Raw genomic sequence first — 9700 nt, forward strand, 5'->3', positions numbered from 1 at the left:
CAATGCCTTAGGAAAGAATTACTCAACTTATGAAATGATCCAAAAAATCCGTAGAGGACTTCCACCAATTTGGGAACCTAAGGGCACAACAATTACAGATGGAAGAAATTTGAAAAATACCTCCCTAGATGAAATAATAGGTTCTCTCCTCACATATGAGATGACAATAAACAAAAGAAGTGCAAAATTTAAAACCAAAGGAATCCATTACTTTCAAAGCTTCAAGTGAAAGCGCTATTGACGAAGATGAAGAAGTGATGGATGTAAATGATATAGCCTTCATAACCAAGAACCTTGCAAAAATCCTTAGAAAGAAGAATAAATTTACAAGAAAATTCAAGGACTCCAAATCAGATGAAGAGGAAACAAGTAAAAAGAAGTTGGGCATATTAAACTGGATTGTCCACAACTTAAGAAGGATTCTAAGACGAAAAAGAAAAAGGCAATGAAGGCAACTACATGGGACAATATAAGTTCTAGTAGTTTAGAAAGTGAATCAAGTGACCAAGAAGTTCCTTATACTTGCTTTATGGCATGGGATGATGATGAAGAACAAAGTTCCATATATAAATCATTAAATGACTCATACAATGAATCTTGCTCATATGATGAATCCAATGACGAGAGCATGCCATCTTATGAAGGATTACAAAATGAACTATTCAAGGTTCATAAAATTCTAGTTAAAGTAACTAAACGATACACTTAATTGAAAAATAAGAATGAAGCTGGTATGAAAGAATTGTAATCTAAAAATCATGCTGAAAGAGAAAATGATATAAAAATCAAGAGATTAAAAAACAATAATGAAAAGGTAATGAAAGAATTGGAAGATCTAAGATCTCAAACTTCCATTGATAATGAGAAAGATCTATATATTTTTGAACTAGAAAACAAAATTAGCAAAATGTGTCAAAATCAAGAAAAAGGTAAAAATACACAAGACTCGAAAATCTATGATCTTGAAAAGAAAATTGAGGATCAAAATAAAATAATTTACAATTTCATTGGAGGAAAAGAAATCTTGATAAAATGATTGGCACACAAAGAATGTGTAATGCATCTACTAGTGTGAGCTATATGATTTTATGAATTTCAATAAGAAAATGGAATGAATGGAATGAATGATTGAATGGAGATTTACTGAATGCAATAAAAATGGAATGAAGTTACAGGTTGGCTAGTTCAAGAGAGCCACTCTCCAAAGAAACAAAGAAACAAATAGATTCCCAATTTTCTAACTAACCTCTTCTCGCTGGTCACCCCCTTAATACCTAACAACCTGTAACGGAAGCAACAATAAAGAAATTAACTAGTACAAGACTCAAATAGGCTTTGGCCCAACACCCAGCCCTAGTTATCCTCCACTCACACGTGCACGCACGGATGCAAGCTTCCATTCAATCTGATTCACCTCCTGCGGATGCCAGAGTTTGCTTCAATCTGCCTTACTTCCTAGATTACGAAGAGTCATCTTAGTCTCCCCCCTACAGCACTGCTATTCCGGATTTCAAAGGGCCACCCTAGTCTCCCTCCCTGCTTTATTCTGGCTCTGCCCATAGCAATACCCTCCCTTTTAGAGCACCTTGCCCACAAGGTGAGTGTCCTTTATGCACTCTATACAACCTTCTCCATTTTTTTGCTTCCCAACATACCCTGCAGCCCAGATTCCCCAACTGTAGGGAATGGGAGTTTTCCCTTTATCAACTATTTCTCTATGCCTTGCTTTAGTCTTTTCAACTAGTCTCTTCCGAGAATACCCAATAAGGAGTGTATTCGGCATCCGAAAATCATATAAGTGGCAAGATGACTCTCTCTCTTTAAGCAATTCCTTAGTTTCTTCAAGTTCACCAAGCTTTACCAATGACCCCGTAATAGTCATATAGTCCCTGTTTATTTGTTTCTTCAGAGCAGTTTTTTCAAGACCCCATAGTCGCATTACCTCTGACTTATTCCCAAGACTCACATAGAGTGAAATCAAATTATTGTATCCAAGCGCATCTTTATCCATCTTCTCCTTAGCTTTCTTCAAGGTTGCAGCTGCTTTCACATTGATACTTGCTTTAATGTAGAAATTGGCCACCATGGTGTAAGTGCTCCAGCCCATAGAGATGTGAGGTTCACTCCCCATTTCTTCTAGAAGCTTCTCCATGTTTTAATATCAGATCTTGCCCTATATGAGTTAATGCAAATTATGTCGCTAAAATTATTAGGAGAGAATCCATTCTCCTTCATCTTTTGCACATGAGCGAGGGATTTATCAACAAGGCATTCCCTAACATAACAACTTAGAAGAGCACCATATGTTTTGTCACATTTATCTTGGTCACTCATGTTAATGAAGTAGCTCTTTACAACATTCAACCCATAGACACTACCAATCAAATCCAACTGCACAGCACGATCACCAACAACACCAACACAATCTTCCTGTACTTTCTTGTTGCCATTGATTTCTAGATCATTTATGCCTTCATAAATCTCTTCATCCCCAAGATTTTGCAGGTTAGAATGGGTGTTGCTCATATAAGTCATGACGGACATATCATTAGCAACTTTGCTACAATCACAAACTCAATCCACATAAATTGACTCATTTTCTTTTTTTAAGTTCATAGAATCGTCCTTTCCATCATCCATAGGTTGCGGTTCAGCTGAACAACTTGCACATTCATGAGCCATTGTTGAGTTCATTTTTCTATGTCCCTCTATAGCCCCTATTCTGCTCTCATATCCAACGAACACACCTTTTTCATTTTTAATTGTTTGATCATCAGTATCATCAACTCCAAGTAAGTTGGTAAAACAATGGACATCATTTTCAGAGAGAGTATTAGTAGATTTAGGGGGTGTTTTTGTGTTCACTTTGAACCTTTCAATATCGATCCACTGTTTCTCGGGATTCTCATAAGCACACTTTAGTAAACCATTGATATTTTTTAACTGCTTTTTCTTCAGATAGATCTCCACTTAAGGGCATCTTTCATGAATGTCATTCATGACATTTTTAAATTCCTTTAAATTTAGACTACCAGAGTTGTTCTCATCTACCTTCCTAAATATAGCCCAAATATCTTTCGTAAATTTGCATTGATTTATTGTGGCACAATCACCTAAGGCATATGTGTTTACAGAGCCTTCCACTCTTAGCCATTCATCAGTTGCTAAAGCACCCCTATTAGTCTGGCCCTATTGCTTCAAGAAATCCATTATGATTGGGTGAGTCCCGATGCTAGTTGACCAGAGTACCATTCCATATGGTACGGATAAAGTTTCACCAGTTCCTTTTTCCTTAGTAGAAATTTCTTTGTCGGTGACTTTCACTACCATGGATCCTGTTTTCAAATGGATACGATCTCTCTAAAATTTTTCTTCAGAAAAAGTAGTGATTCTTTTGTCAAATATGTTCAAGATATAGTCGCCTGCTTCAAGAAGTGTAATTTTCATAAGATCCTTAAGCGCAAGATACAACTCAGCTAGATCTTTATTTAAAAAACCATGAAGCTCTACTGCAAACTCCACACTTATTGGGCCACCACAAACAATTATGAAATGCAGAATTCTTTTCCTCTCTTCTTCAGTTGCATTAGGAAGGTTTGCTCTTTCAAAACAATTGATCATAGTCCTGCAGATCCTCTGAGCATCCTCTATTTCCTTCAGGAAGTGGGCATTATCTCTATGATCCTCTAGACCTATGAACAAGTACTGCAGAATGCACGGGAAATAAAAAATATGCTCGCATGAGGTTATCTGGGGACACAAAGTATATTTCAAGCAAATTGGACACTGTATGGGATGCGGCTTTGAATACTTTACACACATAATATGCTCCCACCACAACATATTATCTGGATCCATCGATATAGGTGTATAGTCTCTAGGGTCAAACACACCAAATTTGTAGTTTGCTTGAAAGCATAAATCTTTGTTGTAAGGCTTAATTTTATGTAGCCTTGTCCGAGACGAGAAATAGGGTCATAATGAAAATTCAACAGACGATTATCGTTCAACACCTGGGTTTTCCTACCTGAAGAATGTGTAGCATTTCCATGTGTGTGCATGTGCGCTTTTAGACCGGCGTCCTACTTAAACCCCTTTCCGCATATCCCGCAGAAGTGGATGTGTTCGGAAAGCGACTCCATAGCGTCAAGCTCCACGATATCGCACTGATCATCACCATCCATCTCATCAACCGCCTCCTCATCGACCACCTCACCTTTCATTAGAATCTTTGCATTAGGGGTGTTGGTTCCAGCGACCATCTATTGATTAGCAGGTGCCTTGACCGGATTTGATGAGCTTGGTGCTCCCAGATTCTGAGTGTAGGTGAGTAAAGCTGCGTCATTGATGTTGATTTGGTGAATGGCAGAGACGAGCTCCGAGGACAACATTTGTCTCTGATCGTTGCCGAGCAGGGTGTTGTTGTTGGAATTGTGGGTGGTGAGACTAAGGGGCTAGTTGATCTCTTGCTTGCCAAGCAGCTTCATACTCTCAAAAAGAGCTCTCAACTGTTCAGTCATGGTGATAAGTAGCTTATGTTGTTCTTCTTGAGTGATTTGCATCTCCTGCTGAACTTTCTGATGCTTTTCTTGTGATCTCTTCAGGGCAGCGATGGACTCCAATATCTGGTTCATGCGAGTTCCCTCTCCCATGGTAGTAGGCATTTGGCTCTGATACCAATTGTAATGCATCTACTAGTGTGAGCTATATGATTGTATGAATTTCAATAAGAAAATGAAATGAATGGAATGAATGATTGAACGGAGATTTACTGAATGCAATAAAAATGGAAATGAAGTTACACGTTGGCTGGTTCGAGAGAGCCACTCTCCAAAGAAACAAAGAAACAAATAGATTCCCAATTTTCTAACTAACCTCTACCCGCTGGTCACCCCGTTAATAGCTAACAACTTGTAACAGAAGCAACAATAAAGAAACTAACTAGTACAAGACTTAAATGGGCTTTGGCCTAGCACCCAGCCCCAGTTATCCTCCGCTCACACGTGCACGCACGGACGCAAGCTTCCATTCAATATGATTCACCTCCTGCAGACGCTAGAGTTTGCTTCAATCTACCTCACTTCCTAGATTACGAAGAGTCATCTCGGTCTCCCCCCTGCAGCAGTGCCATTCCAGATTTCGAAGGGCCACCCAATCTCTCCCCTGCTTTATTTTGGCTCCGCCCATAGCATAATGTCCTTGAATAAAGAAGACATATGATTCAATGGAGTTGAGAATACAAGGAAAACGAACCTTTACATGGGGTATTTTGTAAAAGCCTCCAAAGACTATGCTAGCACCTCCTCAAATGCTTACACACATACTATATATTTTTTATGTATAGAGAAAGGACACATTAAGTTTGAATGTCCATTAAAAAGAAAGGGTGTAAAAATCAGACAAGTTTAGAGAATAAAAGAAACATCACTTGTTAAACCATCCAGACCCAAGAAAGTATGGGTACCTAGATAAAAGGCCTAGTTCATTCCAAAGATATTAGTAATAGTCTACAAGATTCAAGATAGTCAAATTTAAATATAATAAGAAAATTTCTCCTTGTTCAATATATTGAAAGTCACTTAATCCCAATTAATACAAGGATATTGAACTAGTTGAAATGGAAAATCTTAAAGAAGAGTTTATGAGCTTATTGACAACTATAATATTGAAACAAATAAATACAAGAATGACATTGTTGGCCACAAGTCAAGAATGTTTGGATTGAACAAGGCTAAAACTGTGAAAGTATTGAGATTTGAAAAGCCATATGAATTTTGGTATTCATATGCAAAAGAATTATCTAAAATCAAAAGAAAGAAAATCTAAAGAAAATTGAGCTTACTGTATAAGAATTTCAAATAAGGAATAAGGATAAGTGTTTGAAGAAAGCATGAGCATGGGCATACAAATCTGATGGAAATGTAAGATGCACATATATTTTGTGAAACCAAACACTAAGCTGGGTTGAAATATTATTTTGTTGTGCTGAGTTCTTTTATTTGTTTTTTCTCTTGACCATCTTAGTGATGGATGATCATGTTATGATTGAAATATATGCTGGATTATGGACTTTGTTATTGTAATTTAAATGCAAATTTTTTGGTCCTTATTACCTTTGCATAATATTTCTTTTGGTTTATTTTCTTTGTTGATATAAAAAGGGGGAGAAAATTTAGCAAATTGAGCATGAGCATGATATGATGAATTTAAAAGCATGATTGAGAAAGATGACAACTTCACATGATATTTACACTCATAAAATACATGGATACATGGTTTGTCTTTCAAGAATGAAGGAGAGTTAGATTTGTTAAGCTATGAAATCATGATCTATGGAGATTATTGAAAATTCTAATATATAATCATTTGCATTTTTTCATGCTATTTTGGGACTTATTGTCTATCTTTCTATGCATGATAAATGCAAAGTTTTTGTTTTGTGCCTTCACTAGATATATACTTTTGCTTATGGTTGCTCTTTACTTTAGCATTTATTTATATGTTTTTCTTGATATCTTACTCTTTTTGATTGATATCAAAAGGGGGTGAAGTTTTAGGCAAAAATTGAGCATGAGATTGCATACCTAAGCATGTATATTGGCTCATTATAAATTGAAAATTTGAGCATGATATTAAAATTGATATTGAAATTGATCTTGATATTGCAAATGGTGATATATGATGATATATATGAGCATGATAATTGATCTTGATATATGAGCATGATATTGAAATTAATATGAAATTGTTCTTGATATTACAAATATTGTTAAGATTCTTATTGTAAGGGGGAGCCTTATTAAGGCTAATTCAATTTTTCGCTCCTTATTTGTCATCATAAAAAACGAGGAGATTGTTGGCCTAACAAGGCTTACGAATCTTGTTTTGATGATAACAAAACAAAGGATCTTAACATGTCTTTCTAAGATACGTTTTAGCGCTAAAAAATTTTCATAAAAAAAAGATCAAGCTCAAAATTTTTTTATAATAGATCAAGTCTCTAAAGGATCAAGCTTAAGTATTTGTAAAGAAGCTCACATGAAGATTATGCTTGGCCCATGATGAAACAAAAGAAAATTGAAGAAAGAAAAACTTGGATTCAAAGATAAAAAAATCTGATGAAGCATAAAGTGTGTTGAAGCTTGAAGAAAAGATGGACTCAAAGAAAGACACGCATGAAGACTTAAGTGCTTAGAATGTCAAAGTCTCAAAAAGTCTTTATGTAAGTACTTCAAATAATTTCAATATGGATGCATGAAGCTTTTAGGTTAATTTCTTGGACCCAGATACCTTTTAAAATACTTGGAAAATATTTTTTATAAGGTCAAAAGTTATTTCAAAAAGGTTAAAATTATTTTTGGAATAAAAAGCACCAAAACAGGATATTCCAAATTCTGTTCTTTTTTCTATATCCGCATTGATGTGAAATTTTCTCTATCAATAGATTTTTATCTTAAAAAGTAATCAACATGAAAGTTGTATGATTTTTTCCTAGATTTCTGTTGATACCAAGAATTCCTAGTTTGGAGTTTTATAAAAAATGTTATGACCAAAATACTGAAGGGTGGTCGAAGTTGTTAGGCGACTGACCATATTTGTTTAGGTGACTGAATAGCAGACAGAACTTGTCTAGGAGACTGACCCATCAAAGCCCAGTCAACTGAACCTATACTGACTTCAAAAATATGCTGAAATTTAAAGTCCACGCGATTGACCCCTTAAGTCTAGCCGACTGACCCTTCGAAATTCAGATTTTTAAAAGCAACGGAAAGTTTCCAAAATTGAGTTTTTGAATTCTAAACATTATGAAAACTTGAGAAACACTCCGAGTCACTTGGGTAATATGAAATACACCTTCTAAACTCTATAAATACCCCCCAAGACAAAGGATTTTTGACACCAAGAATTAAAATCAGCAATCAAGCCTTATTGCTTACAATCTTCAAAAGCTCTCTTGCGCACATACTTGCTGAAGTTTTCTACCGAGTCTTGCTGATATTTTCTCACCAATATTTGCACACAAATTCTAAATCTTTCAATCTAAGAAAGAACCCATTGATATACACTAGAGCTTCATCTTTCTATATTGTTATTTGATTGAAGTATATTGTGCTAATCACTTGTACTAATAAACTCTTTTGAGAATGTCTTTGTACACCAATTTGTCTCTTGATTTTCTTGATGATTTAGGATTGTTGAATCATTGTACCAAGAGTGGGGTATTGTTTAGAGAGGGGGCTCCACCCTAGTTGAAGGAGTGAACCGAGCATGGGGTATCACTTAGAGAAGAAGGCTCTATCTTATTGAAGGAGTGTTGTAAAAGGTTTGCTCTGCCCGTAAAGGAGTGGTATAGTGGAATCCTTAGGTGTGTTGCCTAAGGTGAGGACGTAGGCATGGATAGTTGAACCTCGTAAAATATTGGTGTCGCTCTCTCTTCGCTACTCTTTTTAATTTCTGCATATATATACAAACTGGTTGTGAATTTAATTTTATACACATATATAAGTTGTGTGGATTGATTATTTAATCACTCAAAATTAATTTTCTTTTAGGAATTGTGGAAACTATAAGAAAGTACGTTGATTGATAAATACCAAAGCTCATTAATATATTGATTGGTTGTATAATTCATGTTACATATTTAATATCAATATTTGAGTTTTGGAAGCTTGGTTCAATTTTCTATTGTGTTTTCTATTGAGAAATCAAGCTCATCTTGTTGAGTGGATTGACATATTCAAAAGCTGAATCTTGGAAGCTTTGCTAGAATTAATATATTATCTTGATTGATTAAATTAATTCATTGGGTGTTAATCTGAGCTGTTGAAAGAAGTCTTGAGAAACCTACAAAGTATTTAATTTGATATTATCATTCATAAAGAATTATAACTGAATTAATTCTTAGTTGGAGTTGTGATTGAAATTCAAATATTACATATGTGTTTGTTGAAACTAAAAGGAGTAGAGAAAGAATTAACTAAAGAGGTTTCTAAAGAAAAAATTTTAACCCCAATTCACCTCCCCTCTTGGGTGTACACCTTCATTTTCATATCCTATGAATGTGTTTTTAGGAATTTTATTGTACTCATTAGCTTGTTGAGAAGCATATGAATATTTAGGAATTTTATCAATCTATTGTATTGACGGTTCGGATTGTGAACGGGGGAGGAGGAAGATGTGCCTCTAGTAAACAGCGGAGTAGGAGGAAGCTGTGCCTCTTGTAAGCATTGGAATAGGAGGAAGTTGTGCCTCTTGTACTCAGTGGAGTGTAAAGGAAAGCTCTGTCCTATTATAAGGAGAGGAATAGTAGAATCCTTGGGAGTTTTGCCCAAGGTGAGGTCGTAGGCTGAGTTTGTCCGAACCTCCTTAAAAATTTGATGTTTGCTCTCTCTCTCTCTCTCTCTCTCTCTCTCTCTCTCTCTCTCTCTCTCTCTCTCTCTATTTTCACACTTATATTCATATTATATCTGTTGTGTATGTTTTAAATATTGGTATATATGACTATCTAAATTACGTGAGAATTATTGGGTAATACTGAATTAATTGAGATATCCACTCATTAAATCAATTAAGTTGTATAATACTGAAATTGGTGTATATCCAAATTTGTACTTGTATGGTTGGGTTTTCAATTAATGATTGAAATACCAAAATACTTTTAAATACCCATTTCACCCCCTCTTGGGATTACACCTAAATT

General features: G+C 35.4%; 1 pseudogene; it reads right to left on the reverse strand.

Annotated features, from left to right (window-relative positions):
* Window positions 1-1576: 1576 nt before the first annotated feature.
* On the reverse strand, window positions 1577-2535 carry LOC131168420 (pentatricopeptide repeat-containing protein At4g21705, mitochondrial-like; annotated as a pseudogene).
* Between the last annotated feature and the right edge of the window lie 7165 nt (window positions 2536-9700).

The sequence above is a fragment of the Malania oleifera genome, chromosome 11, assembly GCF_029873635.1.
Source record: "Malania oleifera isolate guangnan ecotype guangnan chromosome 11, ASM2987363v1, whole genome shotgun sequence".
Lineage (NCBI taxonomy): Eukaryota > Viridiplantae > Streptophyta > Magnoliopsida > Santalales > Ximeniaceae > Malania > Malania oleifera.